This window comes from Caretta caretta, chromosome 9, assembly GCF_965140235.1.
Source record: "Caretta caretta isolate rCarCar2 chromosome 9, rCarCar1.hap1, whole genome shotgun sequence".
Classification (NCBI taxonomy): domain Eukaryota; kingdom Metazoa; phylum Chordata; order Testudines; family Cheloniidae; genus Caretta; species Caretta caretta.
The window spans coordinates 8,685,433-8,702,507 of NC_134214.1; positions in this window are offsets into that span (position 1 = coordinate 8,685,433).

Here is a 17,075-nt window from a genome sequence, read left to right on the forward strand (position 1 = left end):
CTGTACACACTGTACTTAGCTGACAGGGGTTGGGGGAGTGGGAGCGGCAAGGGGGATGACAGAGGAGGGGTGGCATGGAGAGGCGATGGAGAAGGTGAAGAGGTGGATGTGGACAGACCCGGAGCAGGAGGGAGAAGTGGCTGGTGGGCAGGTGTGAGTGAGGCTGGACACCATAGAATCATAGAATATAAGGGTTGGAAGGGACCCCAGAAGGTCATCTAGTCCAACCCCCTGCTCAAAGCAGGACCAATTCCCAGTTAAATCACCAGAGGGGTAGGATCCGGGCTGCAGCATTGGGCTGTATCCATCAGCAAACTGTTAATGGGGCAAGGGGGCTAATCAGGGAGTGGAACGTGTCCCGGTTTAGCACAGCCTCCTCCCCTGTCCCAGCAACCTGGACTGAGCAAAGGTGGCTCAGTCGTGCTCCAGGTAACACAAAAACTCCTGTGGGGATGCCTCCTCTGGGTCACAGCACTGGAGAGCTGTACAGGGCGGGAGGAACTCTTCAGCACACTTCATTCCCCATCGCTCTGTGCTCGGTGAGCTCTACCAGAGTCTCCAGGAAATGACCTGGAGCTGGACAGCCAGGCATTGGAGCTGCGGGCACTGCTTACCAGCACTGCCCCTGCAGATTCGATTTACGATAACCATGTCCGGTGATGCCCCTTCCAAAGGAGCAGGCCGTGCCTTATGCGGGAATACCCACTACTAGCCCGTTGCCTTTGCATCAGGGTCCCTGAAGAAGGCTGCGCACCCAGCCTGGAGCAGAGATGCTGGCAATGGGCGGGTGCCATAGGTTTCACCAGCAGAGCACTGGCCAAGAGAGGAGACTCAACCAAGCTTGTAGGCTTGGTTAAAAGCTCTTTGGACCCCAGCGTACGGTGCTGAGGGTGCAGGGGTGCTTTGACGAGCGGGTATGGGCGTGTCTGAATACTGACAAGGGAGTGTGTACAATGGTTTATGGGGGCGGTCTGAATGTGTATGCAGGACGTGTGGGGTTGGCACACATGGGAGCCTGCGTGGCAGAGGATGCCTGGGCAAGTGTGCCAGAGGGAGCGTGCCCAGGTGTGAGTGACCCTGCGTGGGTGAATGCTTATGGCCACCCGTGGGGGAGGGGCAAGCGTTCCGCCATCCCCTCCCCCCTGCCCCCCCCCAGGCCTTTCTCCCTGGCTGGCTGTGTGGACGCTTGGCGCGCTTTGTCTTGGCGCTGCAAGGTGATTAGCGGCGAGGCGAGGGGGAGCGGACGCTTGAATGGGCCGCAGCACAGAGAGGAGCAGAGGCCGCGCCGCTCGGGCTGTCTCGCCGATTCAGAAGCAGTGAAAGGAGCAGGGGGGAAACCCACCCTGTGAATGGCAAGTAGGCCCCCGTGAGGCACAAAGCCGCCAGCTGGGGAGCGGGGCCAGAGCCTCGCACTCCCACTCGGCAATGTTTGCAAACACTGGAGGCCACTTAGTGCAGGGAGGTGTGAGGGAGACGGCTGGGGGGGCTGCCAGGCTCAGGGCTGCCCCCTCGCGGCCTGGAGCGGCAAGCTGAGCAATGCAGGGTCCCCTGTTGTCACCAGGCTGGCTGAGGGGATAGGCAAAGCAAACCAACAGCCCCAAGCTTCCCCCCACAGCCCGGGCAGCGAGGAGCCCAGGCGGCCAAATCCTGCAGCTCGCTGCCGGGAGGTATTATTCCAGGAAGGCCAACGCACGTTGGAGGCAACAGCTGAGCTGCCGGGGAGAGCACAGGACCACCGGGGTCGGGCTTCTTCGGATCCTGCTGCGCTCAGGGGCTGGGGCTGTGGATCCAGGCGTTAATGCCCCAGGGGCAGGTACTGCTGCCTTCTCAGGCTGCAAGTGTGAATCCTGGGGCATGGAGCCCACTGTCCTCAGGCCCCACCAGCGTAAATCTGGCTCCGGTGCCCAGGGGTGGGAACCCGGCCGCACTTGTAGCTGGGCTTGCAGCGAGGAGCTTGGTTCCTGGAGCCGGCCTGCGGTCCCTGGAGTTGGCTCAGCTGCAGGGCTGCTGGCCAACTCTCCAAAGGGGCTTTGTTCCCGCGAGCGGTTCCGGGTGCCCAGCGTCGGTGGCTTCTCTCCCATCCCTGTGTCTGCAGCCAGGGGAGCAGGGTGCGCCGGGAAAGAATGTCCCTCCTGAATACCCCCAAAGGCAGGTCTGACAAGCCTGAAATCGAGCTGTCAGTTCCCGTCTGGACAGCCCTTCACCCCCATTCGCTCTGCCTTGTTAGTCTCCCCTCGCCATTCACCGAACACAAACAAACCACTTAACCCTCTGGCTCACACACTCCCCCAGCCGGAGGGGGTGCATGGGGGAACAGCTCTCCTGGGACGGGGGACGGAACCCAGGCTCAGGCTTCATGGGGCAGGGGTCCCAGGGCACCCAGGCGGGTGTGAATCCTGGGGCAGGGATCCCAGGTCAGCCAGGGGCGGGTGAGAATCCTGGGGCAGGGATCCCAGGGCAGCCAGGGGCGGGTGTGAATCCTGGGGCAGGGATCCCAGGGCACTCAGGGGCGGGTGTGAATCCTGGGGCAGGGATCCCAGGGCAGTCAGGGGCGGGTGAGAATCCTGGGGCAGGGATCCCAGGGCAGCCAGGGACGGGTGTGAATCCTGGGGCAGGGATCCCAGGGCACTCAGGGGCGGGTGAGAATCCTGGGGCAGGGATCCCAGGGCAGCCAGGGGCGGGTGTGAATCCTGGGGCAGGGATCCCAGGGCAGCCAGGGGCGGGTGTGAATCCTGGGGCAGCGATCCCAGGGCAGCCAGGGGCGGGTGTGAATCCTGGGGCAGGGATCCCAAGGCACTCGGGGCGGGTGAGAATCCTGGGGCAGGGATCCCAGGGGTGGGTGTGAATGCTGGTGCAGGGATCCCAGGGCACTCAGGGGCAGGGTGCCAGTCCTGGCACTCACACCATGTGGCGCGGACGGCCCTGCAGCCAGGGACCGGCGTGCCTGCTTCTCCCCGGCTAGCTGATTGCTGTGGGCGGTGTGGGGGTGGCTGCACATTATGCACAGAGCACAGTGGGGATCCCCGTGCTCTGCTCTCAGCCCCCCCACTGCTCCCTGCCTGGTCCTGAATCCCAGCTCTCCCCCTCACCTGCCGCTCCATGTGCCCCTCAGCCCAATGCCTGGGCTGTGGCTGAACATCCGCAAGCCAGGCGCCTGCCCCCAGCCGGAGAAGGCCCCTCAGCCCCTGCCCAGCTCGTCCATTTCCCTCGCATCCCCCCAGTCTCCCAACGGGGAGTGTGGCGTCACACCCTGAGCCGGCGGGGGAGCCTCGGTGGGGGGTTGTTTCTTCCCATGACTCGGGGGACCCCACTTGGCCATAGTGGCAGCAACCCTGCATGGCACCCAGCCTTCACCAATACCTCTCTGTGCCCCCCCGCTTCCAGCGCCCTCTGCCTGAGCCCCCTCCTCAGAGCCCCCATCTCACTGCCACGCGCCCCCTCCCCTGCTGCGAGACCTACCACAATCCCAATGCCCCTTGGTGCCCTCTCCCAGCCCGAAGCCCCCCTCCCGCATTGCCCCCTGCCCTGCAGCGAGATGCCCCCTCCCCCCACGGCGCCCTCTCCTCGCCCCTCTCCCCCCTCCCCTGCTGCGAGATCCACCCCAAACCATCCCCAATCCTGGCTGCGAATGAAAGAGCAAGTGTACAGAATTTTCTTTGACACAATTAAAAAGCCCGGGGTCCCGGCCTTCTCAGCTTGCTGCAGTGTGTTCAATTAATGTAGCATAAAAAATCATTATGCAGGGACACAGATGGAAGTGGCCAAGCAGAAAATGCAATGTGCAGGGGCAGAAAGACCCCCCCCCCCTCAGGTAAACAGTAAGGCCGGGGACGGGCTGCCAGCACCTGTCCCAGGCCTCCAAAGGCGCAGATCCAGGGCTGCCCCAGGCCGGGAGTCCTTGCACCCCACCCCTTGCACCCCACCCCTTCGCTGCTACTATGATTCTGCTTCCCTCCAGCCCAGACAACAGGGGCTAGGGGGCGGGGGGCAGCCCCACTGCTGGGAGAAGGGGGGAGGGATATCCCTCCCCTGCCCCCGCTGCAGCCGGCAGGGACCTGACGCGCTGTGCACTGAAAGGAGGAGATTAATGAGGGACACTGGCTTGTTTGAGTAAAATAAACGAGCATGTTTGCTGTGCAGAGAGCCCCAGCCGCCGGCTAATGGACCCAAGAAGCCGCAGGCACCTGCTCAAGCAGGGTGTTCAGTGCATGTTTGTCTGCCAGGGCTCAGCACCAGGGCCGTGCGGGGCCTGGGTGGGTGCGGGGCCCAGAGCGCCCATGGCCACAGTTCACGTGTCATTATGCACAGGCCCGGATGCGGGTAACAGAGCAGAAAAACCGGCCTGGTTCATGTGCCGCTGGGATCAAGGGGCAGGAGACCTCGACACGGCAAATGCTGCGCGCGGGTGAGGGGAGAACACAGCCATGCACGGAGAGGCACATGCATCCTCTGCAGCAGTGCACACACGCCTGTCCGGGCCCACACGCATGTGCACATGCAGCCACGCCCAGACGTGCACCAGCGTCTGCCCAAGCACCCACGCAGCCACCCACGTGCATCAGCCAACGTACACACACCTGCACGCCTACGCATTCGCACAGCTGTGCGCACACGTGCCCCACCAATTGCCCACGTGCAGCCCCACCCCAAGCCCACATCCCCACGCAGAGGTATGCAGACGTTCGTCCCCATGCACAGCTGCACCCCCACATCCCGCCCCCCGCCCAACCAGACAAGCACGTGTACCGCAGCCCATGGACACACACTAACAACGCACAGAGAGCACCGCTACTGAATTAGCAGCTAGCTCGAGAGAGGAAAAGCGCTCCCGGGGAATGGCCCCCTCCCTGCCCCCTTCCCACGACCTGCCCCCGCCTTTGGCCTCAGCGCAATCAGAGCCGACACACAGCAGGTGGGCATCCCCGCGCCACCAGGGGCTAGCTGGCCCCAGGCAAGCTGCAGCCTCAGCAGGACTGGGCCAGTGAGACAGACTCACTGGGCGTGAGCTAGAGACCCAGGGCTCAGCTACAGGTGTGACATCCCTCCACCCCGCTCTCTGGCTAGCCCTGTGGGATCAGGGCTGTCCCACACCCATGCACAGACAGACGGGTGGTGCAAGCCAGCCCCCTGCCCTAACATGTGCTGTGCTTCGGTGGTCCCCAGGGGGCTTTGCAGCGGCACAGAATCGCCAGGGTGCAAGAACAAGCCACGCCCCGTCCCTCCTCCAGGCCACCCCCTCTGCCTCTGCCCTGGGCATAAGGTGCATGCTGAGATGGACCCAAATATGTGCCAATGTCAATCCCCTCCCCCCCGCCCCCCCAGGGGAATTCCCCATGCGGTGGCTGCCCTGCAGCTTGCCAGGCTGGTGTCACAGGGCAGTGCACACCCACATTCAGACCCCGGCGTGGCACGCACACGTGGCACCTGCCCAGCAGGGGCGGAGTCGCACGCCGGGCTGGGGCATCCAGCGGGCGCAATGGAGCTGGTCACTCTGCCTGTAGAGTTGCCGGTTTTCGTTGGACATCTTCCTGGCGGTTTCATCCCACGACATCATCTTTAATTAAAGATTACTCTTTGATTCCTGGAGCCTCCAGGACAATCCTGGAGGTGGCAACCCTATCTGTCTGCCCGCCACCCCCCCCTCCCCCGACCTTTCCGCCCGGCTGGGCCCAGCAATGTAAATGGGGCTCTTTCTTCCTTGGCTGGCCCTCCCCCTGTGCTGAGCCTGCCTGTCCGTCTCACCCCGGCGCTGCGAAAAATCTGTCACCTAGAGTGTATTAATCGGCCTGGAATGTTAATCCTCATCGTGTTAACCCAGCCCCTCGTCCCCCCCCGCGTAAACTGCTGGTGGGGGTGGCAATCTGGGTCCGGCCTTTCAGGGCACGGCCAGGGCAGCCGGTGCTGCGCAAGCAGCAAGCTGATTTGCTCTGTTAATTTCTGGTGCAGCGAGGAGTTAATCCTCCTCTGGGCAGGAGTAAAATGGCCAGAAGTAATTCACAGCAGAGAAACCTGGGAGTGGCAGGAAGCAGGGGGAGGCGCAGGGGCCTGGTCAGTGGGAGGGATCTGGTTCTGCTCGCAGGGTGGGGATAGACCAGTCAGTTCCTCTGTGGATCTGGTTGGGTTGCGGTCCAGGACTGGGGAAGCAGATGTAATGCATAGTCCCAGTGCAAGCTGGACCAGCTGGGATCCAGTTCTGGGAGATCTGATAGTGGGTCCGGTTCTGGTGGTTGGGGTGCTGAGGCAGGGTTCAATTCTAGGAGACCTGGGTCCAGTTCTGGTGATGGTGGTGGGGTGTTGAGGCAGCGTCTGGTTCTGGGGGAGCTGATAGCAAGTCCGGTTCTGTTGCGGGAGGTGTTGAGGCATGGTCTGGTTCTGTGGGGGCTGATAGTGGGTCCAGTTCTGGGGCGGGGGGGTGTTGAGGCAACGTTCAGCTCTGGAGGGGCTGATAGGGGTCCAGTTCTGGTGAGGGGGTGTTGAGGCAGGGTCCAATTCTGGGGGGGCTGATAGTGGGTCCAGTTCTGGTGAGGGGGTGTTGAGGCAGGGTCCAGTTCTGGGGGGGCTGATAGGGGTCCAGTTCTGGTGAGGGGGTGTTGAGGCAGGGTCCAGTTCTGGGGGGGCTGATAGTGGGTCCAGTTCTGGGGGCAGGGGGTGTCACAGAGTTTAAGGCCAGAAGGTACCACCCTCGTCTGACCTCCTGTATATCTCAGGCGTCCGCCATCATCCAGCACCTGCATGCTAAACCCAACAACCGAAATGAGACCACAGCACCCGGGAGCCTAGTCTGTGCCACAGGCAGAGAACAGGAGGGACCAAGGTCCTGCAGCGCCCGAGGATCACGCAATGGCAAGGAAATGATTAAGTGAGATAGACCCAGATAATTCTTGCAAGTGACCCATCCCCCTACAGACGGATTTAAATTCTGCTGCAGTGAGTTATGGTCTGTTTCCTATCACTAGTTGTGCTGGAATACTGATGTGAGCAAATGTGCACTATAGCTTCTTGATAAGACTGCAACATGCTATGTCTTTCAAGTGCATTATTTCTATGTACACCTGGAAAACTAGTCCATAATGACCAGGTAATGCTGTCCTCTGAATTTGCATAAACCTGCAGCTAGTCTCTTCCAAGGTCTTTCTGGTAGAGCATTGTCGGTACAGCATTGTCTCTTAAGTTGATTTGTACTGGTTCGCCTTTCAAAAGCCCAGTATCATCAAATCCTTCATCAAGTTCTTCCACCTTTCTCACTAGGCTCATCATGGGTGCTATACTATGGATGAGAAGGCTGTTGGTCTGTGATCCTTTGATCATGGGCACTCTGATTGCACAGCTTTTGTCTTTGTACGTTGTTTCTGGGGTGAACTAGCCCGTGCAGTTGAGCATACTTCCAGGGCTAGTCAGATCTGTGTTGGGTGACTTCAGCTCTGGGAGGGGCTGAAGGTGATTGTAAATCCTTTCTGAGATGACTGTGATGTCAGCGCCTGAGTCAATTTTAAAGTCCATAGTCTTGACAGGAATATTCAGTTTCACTCTCCAGGCAGGCTTGGGTCATCACAAGTGACAGATCCCAGAACCAATGGCTCTTGATTGCATGTAATATAAGTCAACTCCCTGACTGCTTTTGTGCACCCAACAGCTGCAAAGTGTCCATATTTCATGCATTTATCACACAATGCATCTCTGGCTGGATATGCATCATCTCTTGGGATATGATGTTTTCCACAGCGCCTGCATGTAGGCTGGAATTTGTCCTTCTCAGCCTGAGAGTTCTCTCTCCTTGCCTCAAGGGTTTTATGATGACTTCTATCTGTTTACAGCTTCTTACCTAGTTTTAGGTTTTTCAAGTTGTTCCTGCCTTTTGTTCCGTTGATTAACTAATTCTGATTGCTTTGCTCTCTGTATGGCTGTGGATAGGGTTAAATCTACCTTCAGTGGTAGCTGCTGTGAAAGATTTATGTCTGTTAACCCAGTAATCAACCTGTCTGATATTTTTGTGTTTTGCATTCCCCAAAATCACAGTTTTCAGCCAATGTACGCAGAGTTCTTACAAATCATTCAACATTTCCCCCTGGTTCTTGAATTCTCTGTGGGAAAACATGCTCTTTCATAACCCACATTTCTCTGGGGTATAAAGTATGCATCAAACATAGCCAGAACCCTTTCATGGTTATCTTTGTGACTGTCTTCAGTAAAGTTAAAGGATTTAAAGATATGCTCTGCCTGCGTCCTTGTAACATAAATTAAAGATGATACCTGTATTTCTCCAGTTTCTTTGCAAAGTTTGTTTGCAATGTGAAATGTTGCAAAATATTTCTTCCAGTCTGTCCATTTTGAAGGTTTGTCAAAGCCGAAGTTCTCCGGCATGTTGATGAGGTCCTGCAACCTTTGTTGCTTTGTTCCTTCTGTCTGAAACCTTTGTTGATGGTTTTCTTCTGTGTCTGTTCTTAGTTTACTCCTGACACCATGTCATGTTCTTCTGTACCAGATCTGGCTTGGCTACGGAGATTGTGTATGCACACCAGATGTGTTCATCCAAAGGTCTTTATTGGTCTGCCAGGTATGACTGGGATCAGCTTAAATAAGATATTTTACACACAGTGCCGCTGAGTAACTGGACAGTATAATACAGTTTAGCATCCACACATATTCCCTACACAAACAACCCCTCCCACACACAACAGACACCCCACACACGCTGGGTACACACACACAACAGCAGCCCATGTGTTGTGCAAGCATCTGCCCACGCAAACACACACACACACACTATGCATACACTACAGCAGCAGTTCTCAAACTTCATTGCATCGTGACCCCCTTCTAACAACAGAAATTATTACACAACCCCAAGAGGGGAGACCGAAGACTGAGCCAACCCAAGCCCCGCCGCGCAAGTCCCGCCACCCCAGGCAGGGTGGCCAAAGCTCAAGGGCTTCTGCCCTGGGCAGGGGACATGTAATCTTAGCCCTGGGCAGTGGGGTTTGGGCTTTGGCTTCAGACTTGCTGGGGCCCCTGGCCAACACCAGCCTTGGTGACCCCCATTAGAATGGGGCCACACCCCACTTTGGGGTCCTGACCCACAGTTTGAGAACCCCTGCACTACAGACATGCCCATACATGACAGATGCCCTCCACACACAACTGGCAACCACCTGCTGTGCGCACATACCGAGCAAACACCCAACACACACTGTGTGCATACACACTCAGCCCCTAGTCCCACCAAGCATGAGGGCTTCCCCCATCCCCTATATTGGGACACAACCTATACAAAGGTAAACACACACACACACACACACCATGCTAGCCCCCACCCCACACATGCTCTCGAGCGCCTGTGATTTGCTTGCAGACCTGCATGTGCAGGGTTGCACTGGGGTATTGTCTGTCTGGGGGGCAGAGTCTGCAGTGCCAGCTGGGCACCAGGGAGGGAAACGCAACCAGAGGCCTATCTGGCACATGCCAGTCTCCCCCCACAGACTCTGTGCCACAAGTCATGCTGTGTGCTGACTGCAGGCAGCCTCTGGCCATGAGGCCAGAGGAAGAGAATAATGAAACCTGCCAGATGGGGGAGGAGGAGAGATGTGGGCCAAGGTGACAGAGACCAGGGCAGACAGCACACCTGAGCCCAGGAGAGAGGTGGCGGAGGGAGCTGACCAGAGCGAGAGCAGGGAGAAGGAGCCCAGGCTCCACTCCTGAGAGGCTCTGAACCTGGTGCCAGGCCGAGGAATGCTGTCGCCTCGCCCAGCCACAGATGCATACTTCCCTGGGCAGTGTGCATGGCCATCGCTCCCTGTGTCTAGGGCACTGTCCCAGAGAAACCCCCACTGATTCCTGAGGCCCCCCCCCGCCCTGCCCTGGCATTGTGGTGGCAAATCCCACCTGGCCCTGAGAGAGGGCAGCGCTGGCCCGATGGAGTGGGCGCGCTGCGTGGAGAGAAAAGCAAAGACACGAGGCACCCGCCAGGGCAGGTGGAGCATCCCGCTGGGCATCGGAGAGCTGCGGGGTCCGGTTAGATCCTGGAAGGGCTGGGTGCAGAGAGCAACTCTGTCTGGGGAGGGTGGCAGTCACTTTGCCCAGAGAAAGCGCCCATGGAATCCCCCTGGGGAGCCCCTTACCCTGCTCCGTCTCTATTCCCAGCACGCTCCCACCGTCCCCTCCCATACAGCTCTGCAGCCTGGTCCTGCTGGAGTTCTAGTCCTGCTCTGATCTACCAGCACCACTGAGTCAATTACCAGACAGGAGGCAGGGCACCTGCAGCCTGGATTCCTCTCCTTTGAAACCTCTGCCCTACCCCTTGTGGAAGATCTTTACCTGCCTCCAGCAATCCTCCCCCGGGGCCGCTACAACCCAGTGCAAACCAACTGCAAGGACCAGCACCCTGGAGCCAAACTCATCAGCACAGAGCCAATAATCACCCCTATGGACCAGGTGCAGCTCTAGTGTGAAAAGGGGCAAATCCCCAATGGAGCAGAGCCCACTTATGCCATGACTGGATTTGGCCCGTGTTTACCTTAAATCACACAGGAAAACAGAGGCAGTAAATACGGAGATCCTCCCATAACATTGTGTACAATCCAGACCTGTTAAAAGGGACAGGTGGGGTAAGGAATAAGATGAGACACAGATAGATTTCTCCCTACCTGTGCATGGTGTTTATGCAGTAAGCAGCCCCTCAAATTAAATGAAATCAAATGTTGCTGCAAATATTGATTTTGTGGGTGAAAAAGCAAACCGCCCCCGATCAATGCACAAAGAGAGCGAATGCCAAACTGTCCTTAACAGCCAATAGTCCTGTTCAGGGGTACAAAAACTGGCCAGTTAATACCCCAGGATACTGTATGGGTAGGATTGAAGTATAGGTACAAGAAGGATGAGATGAAGTAATAGCAGAGGAATAGCTCTGCTAATGTCGAGCATTAAACTCCAAGCATGCCAAATGGAAAGCGGTGTTCTCCCGGGCAACCGCAGACTACGCTGAATGCTCATGCAGTGCATGAAAACGCTCTCCTGAGAAACCAGATTCCCCTGTGTGCACTGACAATTGTATACAGTATTACCAACTCCAAGCAGTCAGGCCGGTCCCCAAAACCCACGAGATTGGCTTAAAACCCCTGAGACTTTAATTATTTGGTGTATGCAATCCAGTCAAGCCAAGCCACAGCATGCTTAATAAATCATTAACCGCTTTGGGGTTTTGAGCGTCTAGTGGTTCCCCACAATTTTGATGGCTGGAAGCTTTGAGTTTAAAAAAACAAACCAAAAGCTGAGCTATGCACAAAATAACATGACTCCAGGAGTTGGGGCTTTAAGAAAAAAACAAGTATTGCAAGACCACAAGAGTTGGCAACATTGTGGTATGCTGGGAGTTGGGCGAAAGCTCGTTGAAGCCGGTGGGTGTAAAAGCCACCCTTCATTCAGGATATATATCAGAAGCTGTTCAAGCTCCTTTTGGAATAAAATAGCTGCAACAACAGGAGCCACACCCAAAACACATGCCACAGGCAAGGTTGGTCAGGAGCGGAGCTATGTGGCTGGGGGGGTTTCGCTGGGGGCAGAATGCGAATGCAGAATGCAGGTATTGTCTGGTAGAGCTGTGCGTTTGTGAGAGAGAGAGAGAAAGAGGAGAAGCAGCCCAGAAACAACGCAGGAGGTGGCAGCAGAAAGTCAAGGACAGCCAGAGAAGCACTTGGAGCTTGCCCTTGAGAGAAAGCTATGAGGGAGGGCTTTTTGGGTAGAGTGCCTTCTTCAAAGAGGCTTGGATTTTGTCTGAAGTGGTATGAGACTGGGCAAAAATTCACCACCTTCAGAGTGGGGGAATCACCTTTCCCCGATGGATTGGTGATGCCCCAGCGGTGGCGGCCCGATGGCACATGTTTCCACGTGCTGTTCTAGAATGCACCATTGCACAAGCTTGCAGGGCCCCGCCATCGTTGGCTACAAGGTGACGTGCTACTACAGAGAGCGAAAGAGGTTTTTGTAGCTATGCTGGCCCCGCATGGTATGGTGCAGTTCTCGGGGAAACTGGCGAAGCGCTATCTTTAACAAACGTGCAATAATTGGGACATGGTGGTGGAGGATTTTCCAGCAAACGTTGCGTGCCATTCGCTCATTTCTCACATGCTTCACTTTTTTCATATATTTAAAAATCGATATGGCCCCAGTGGCTATTAGCGTGGCAATATTTGGGTTGGCTGTTTAAAGACCATCTTTAAAATCGAGAGCGCTCCAGAGCTAGACCCATCTTTCCACAGTGTTTGGGAAGAACCAACCACATAATGGGCGTTACCAAAAATAAATACTGCGAAGAAGGGTGGCTCAGAGCCTATCCAGGGGCTATGGAAGAGTGCAGAATACGGGTTCGGCTGTGCGTAGTGTATCATTTGTAACAGACTGGGGCAGAGAAAGCGGCAGCTACGCAGGAGCCAGAGCACCATGGAGTAAAGGAAGGCAACTTACTTGGGAAGATGTAAAGAGCGAAATCTAAGCTCGGCGAACCAACCATTGGGTTTGCAGGAGGTGTGTGTGCATCGCGGGGGGAGGCAGAAAGCTGCAGAGATGTGGCATGTGCAGCACCAAAGGAGGGGTATTTAGTGACACAAGGGGGTGTAACAAAGAGGAATGGGGCAGGGTTCATTCGTTTAGACTGAATCTGGTGATGAGCTGGATCTGGCTGGGGAGGAATCTCCCAAGGGACAGAGTGGAGGTCGTGAGACAGGACCGGCTATTTCTAGCTATCTTAGGTCCTTATCTGGCCTCCATCACTCTAGTATCTGAGCACTTCCCAATCACTGATGTATTTACCCTCCCACCCCATCCTGGGAGGTCAGGACAGGGCTCTGGTCCCCACTGTGCAGAGGGGGAATTGGGGCACACAGAGACCAAACGACTTGCCCAAGGTCTGACTGTGGCAGAGCAGGGGCTTGAATCCAGGTCCTCGGTTGCAAGTCCTAGGCCAGTGTCTGACCCACGTCTGCACCATCCTCCCTCTTTGCATAGAGAACAATCCTGTACAGGCCATTAGGGCATGAGTACAATAGGGCTTTTCCCTTTGTAAAGGGGGTGCCCAGGATGATCCAGGATCTCCATGGGGACGGAGCTGGCCCCCTGATGATTCCCGAAGGCTTGGATCCCTGGGGAGTAGCTCCCCTTCTGGTGTTGGTCGCCGTGTGGTGAAATAGGTACATGGTCCCAGCTGCATAAACCCACCATTGGTCTCTGGCACACTTACCACCTTTACATATTGCCCTGCAACCCTCCCCCACAACAGCACTCACCATGGACTTCCTCGCCCCAAAGCAGGGCCACGCTCCCCCAGGGAGATGGCTGCTCTCTTCTCCACCGCGAAGGGCCCTCTCCTCACTGTGCTGGCAGGCCCAGCCCCCCAGACAGTATGGAAAAGTCTCCTTCCTCATCCTGACATTCAGCCAGTTGAGAAAGGGCCTGGGAAATGCAGCAGCTCCCAGAGATGTATGGGTATTTCCCATGGAATCCTGGGAATTTATCCTCTTTTCCCACAATCCCCAGAAAGCCTTTCGAAATTTCCCACAAGCCACTACTTCAAGGGTCTGCACACTGGGTGTAACCCACCGTCCTGCATGTGTGTTATGAGTTCCTCGCTAGTGCCTGGTCTACAGAGGATAAGGGTCTACTATGGCTGCCAGCGAGGGGAGCGACAAGGTTAGCTCAGGTGACAGAGATGCATGTTTTAGCGTGGAATCCTGGGTTCGGTGCTCGGCGAGAGCCCGTGATAAGTTGGGACAGTGGGATAGGAACCCAGAAGATAATGTAGGTGCACCACGATTCCCAAGAAAGGTGTGTGTGCGTGTGACCGTGTTACATCGCTGGTGCTTTTGCCGGAGCTGTGCCAGGCTCCGTTACTAAAGGCAGCATGCTGCAGTGCAGAGGTGGCCTTTGGCTTTGTGGGCTGGAGCTGCTGAGAGAGGGGAGATGACCCTTGGCTTAAGGTCAATTGGAGGGAGGTGGGCAGATAATGGCCCCACTTTAGTGATCACTGGGACATGCCTGGCACTTGGCTCCTGACTCTCTGGCGGAGGGAAGGAAAGGGCCGTTATCTGCCCCTGGCCTGGAAAAGGGCCCCCTGGTTTGCAGAGGTTATCGCGCAAGGGTCCAAGGAGACACTGACCGGAGCAGGACGCTAACCAGAGGCCTCCTCCTGTCGGCAAGGCAAAGTGTGAAGATGCACATAGGGGTTGGAGCCTTGATGGGCTGGGTGGAGGGGAGGCTGCTGGCTGCAGAGCTGGGGGCGCTAAACGCTGGCATGAGAAGCTGCTTACAGGCTGAGCAGGACCCTAGGGAACTATGTGGGGCACTGGCTGCAGGGGTCTACAAGGAAGACAGCAGGTGGGGCGGACTGGGGGGAAGATGGCAGTGGAGGAATCATAGGGAACAGGGCTGGTGGCACTGAGCTATAGGGGAGAGGGGTGGTGGTGCTGGCTGAGGGGGGAGCTATAGGGACCAGCGCTGGTGACGCTGGCTGTGGGGGGAGCTATAGGGGACACGGTCAGTGGTGCTGGCTGTGGGGGGATGGAACTGATGGCACTGGCTGTCGGGGGAGCTCCGGGAACCAGGGCTGCAGGTGCTGGCTGTGGAGAGCTCCAGGAACCAGGACTGCAGGTCCTGGGACCAGGGCACTGGCTGTGGGCAGCTGGAGGGGCCAGGGCCTGTTGGAGGAATTCAGAGCATGCTTGAGGCCGGGCAGAGAACCCCCAGGAGAAGCTACAACCATCCACGTCCGAGAGAGCAAACCCCAGGGAGAGGCAGCACGGGCCCTTTCCAAAGCCCTCCCGTTCTCCTGGCAGGGAGGAAGGAGCTGTGGGGAGGGGGAGCGTGATGCTCCAAGCCGCACTGAGGGCCACGGCCCCTAGAGAGCCACCAGGGCCGAGGGCACCAGCTTTTTGTCTCCGCTCAGCTCCCAGGACTGGTTCTCACCATTCGACTATTCATGGCGGGCGTTTCTTTTGCTGCCTCGGCTGCTAATCCGGCCAGAAATGGCCCCAAGGGCTTGTTGACCGAACTGGCATATCCCTAAAACAAACAAGCCCTGGGCCAGGCTGACCCCACAGCTGCCGGCCCAGCAGACTCTGCTCTCAGGATTAGGAGACACCCTTTCATTGCCAGAGACCTTTCTTTCCATGGGACGTACGGTGCTGCATGCTGCCTTGCACCCCTCTCCCACACAGGGAGGGGACAATCCTGCCCCTTGCCCCCCAAAACCCCAGGTGCCACCCCAGGGAGGGCATCCCCTGTCCCATTCCAATAATTGCCCCTGAAATAGACAGCTCTCCAAGTGCCCTGCCCCTTGCCCCCTGCCTGCCCTGCCCCCTGCCTGCCCTGTGCTGGGACTCTTACTGTGGGGGATACGGGGACGCACTTAGGGTCACGGACTGTCCCCCAGCCAACCTCCTGGAAGGGCTGGTTCAGGGCACGTGGCTGCTTTCCATCGCCTCTGCCTGGCTGCAGCCCCAAAGCGAAGGGCGCAGTCACAGCCGCGGGGAGAGGGCCCGGGAGGAAGGGGACAAGGAGAAGCACCCCCAGGTCCTAGCTGCCAGGAGAGGAGCGGTTAGATCTGGCCCGGCTGTGGTGGAGGGACATGGGGGGCTGGAAGGAGAAATGGGTGGGAGGGAACTGTGCTTCCCAGCCCTGCCTCCTGCTGCGAATGCTGCCGCCCGCCTCGGGCATCATCGCTGGGTCAAAGGCCACCCGCCACCCAGGGCACCGCAGCTGCTGCCAGCTCCTTGCCCCAGCTGTGCCGGGCTGTGCTGGGCACAGGCTCCCGAGGGCTGGGCTGGCAGAAGGGTAAAATACACACTGCAAGAAAAGGGTGTGGGGGTCACCTGCTGCCATCCCCCCTGGCCCCACCGCAGAGGACACTGCTTTCTGGGGCAATCCCCCTTCTTGCCGCTCCCCCAGCCCAGCCCAGGCCCCAGGGAATCTGTGGACCCTTGGGGAAAGGATTTGGGAGAGAGGGCCCGGCTGGAGTGTACAATGAGAGGGTCACAAAGGCAGCGCCAAGCCTGGACACAGTGGGAAGAGAAGGAATTACGCCCAGAACCCGTCAGCAGCCCTCCATCCCCTCCCCCAGCCCCCACGCTCCCCCCTCCCTCCCCAAACTCCCCGGGGCATTGACTGGCAGTAACAGACTGGCTGGGCCAGGGGAGCCTGGTCTCTCCCAGCAGTAAAAGCTGACAGCTTTAGCACGGCTCTCCCCGCACCTCCTTAAAACGTCTCTGTGCCCAGCTGGGAATGCGGCCGCACGTGAGACCACCTGAACAGCACAGAGCTCCCAACCCACGTCTGCATCCTGCCTCAGTGTGCACGCGGACACAGATCCACAGAGCCTGGCCCAGGGCGTGTGCGTAACCCCCCCCCGCCCCCGTGCATGCACGGGGCACGCACACAGACTGTCTCAGGATCCCCCACGTACACCCCTTTTCCAATGCAGACATATGCACGCACCCAGAGACTCGCAGGGCACATACGCCCGTGCACACACCCAGCGCCCTAATGCACGCGTGTGCATGCACACGGAGACTGTCTGAGGGCGCGTTCACACACACAGACTGCACCCGGGCACACACACCTCAGTGCATGCACGTGCTTGCACACAGAAAGCCTGTCGCAGTGCGTACACGCAGCCGACCCCGCCGTGTGCCCACACGCACCACGGAGCTCATATGGAACACACGCCCGAGGGGAAGGATTTTTTTTTCCAGTTGACTTTGGGGGAATTTTGTATTTATGCTTTAAAAACAGGCCTGAGCCTCACACAGCCCAGGCAGGAGCTCTGGAAACGTCCGCCGAACGATTCTACCAGGGTGCCTGAGTCCTGATTTCCCACCTCTGTCTCCTCACGATCACACCCCACTCTGCTGATGGCCCTCAATCCCGCCCCCAGAGCTCCCTGCTAGCCCTAACCACTCTGCCAACTTACCCCTGTCATCCAGCGGCTTGGGCTGCTCTCTGCTTGTGCCTCCACTCCGCAGTGCTTTGTTACAAGGCAGTTAATAAGAATGACAGATTAGCAGCGCACCCTGCGTTTCTATGATTCTCTTCAT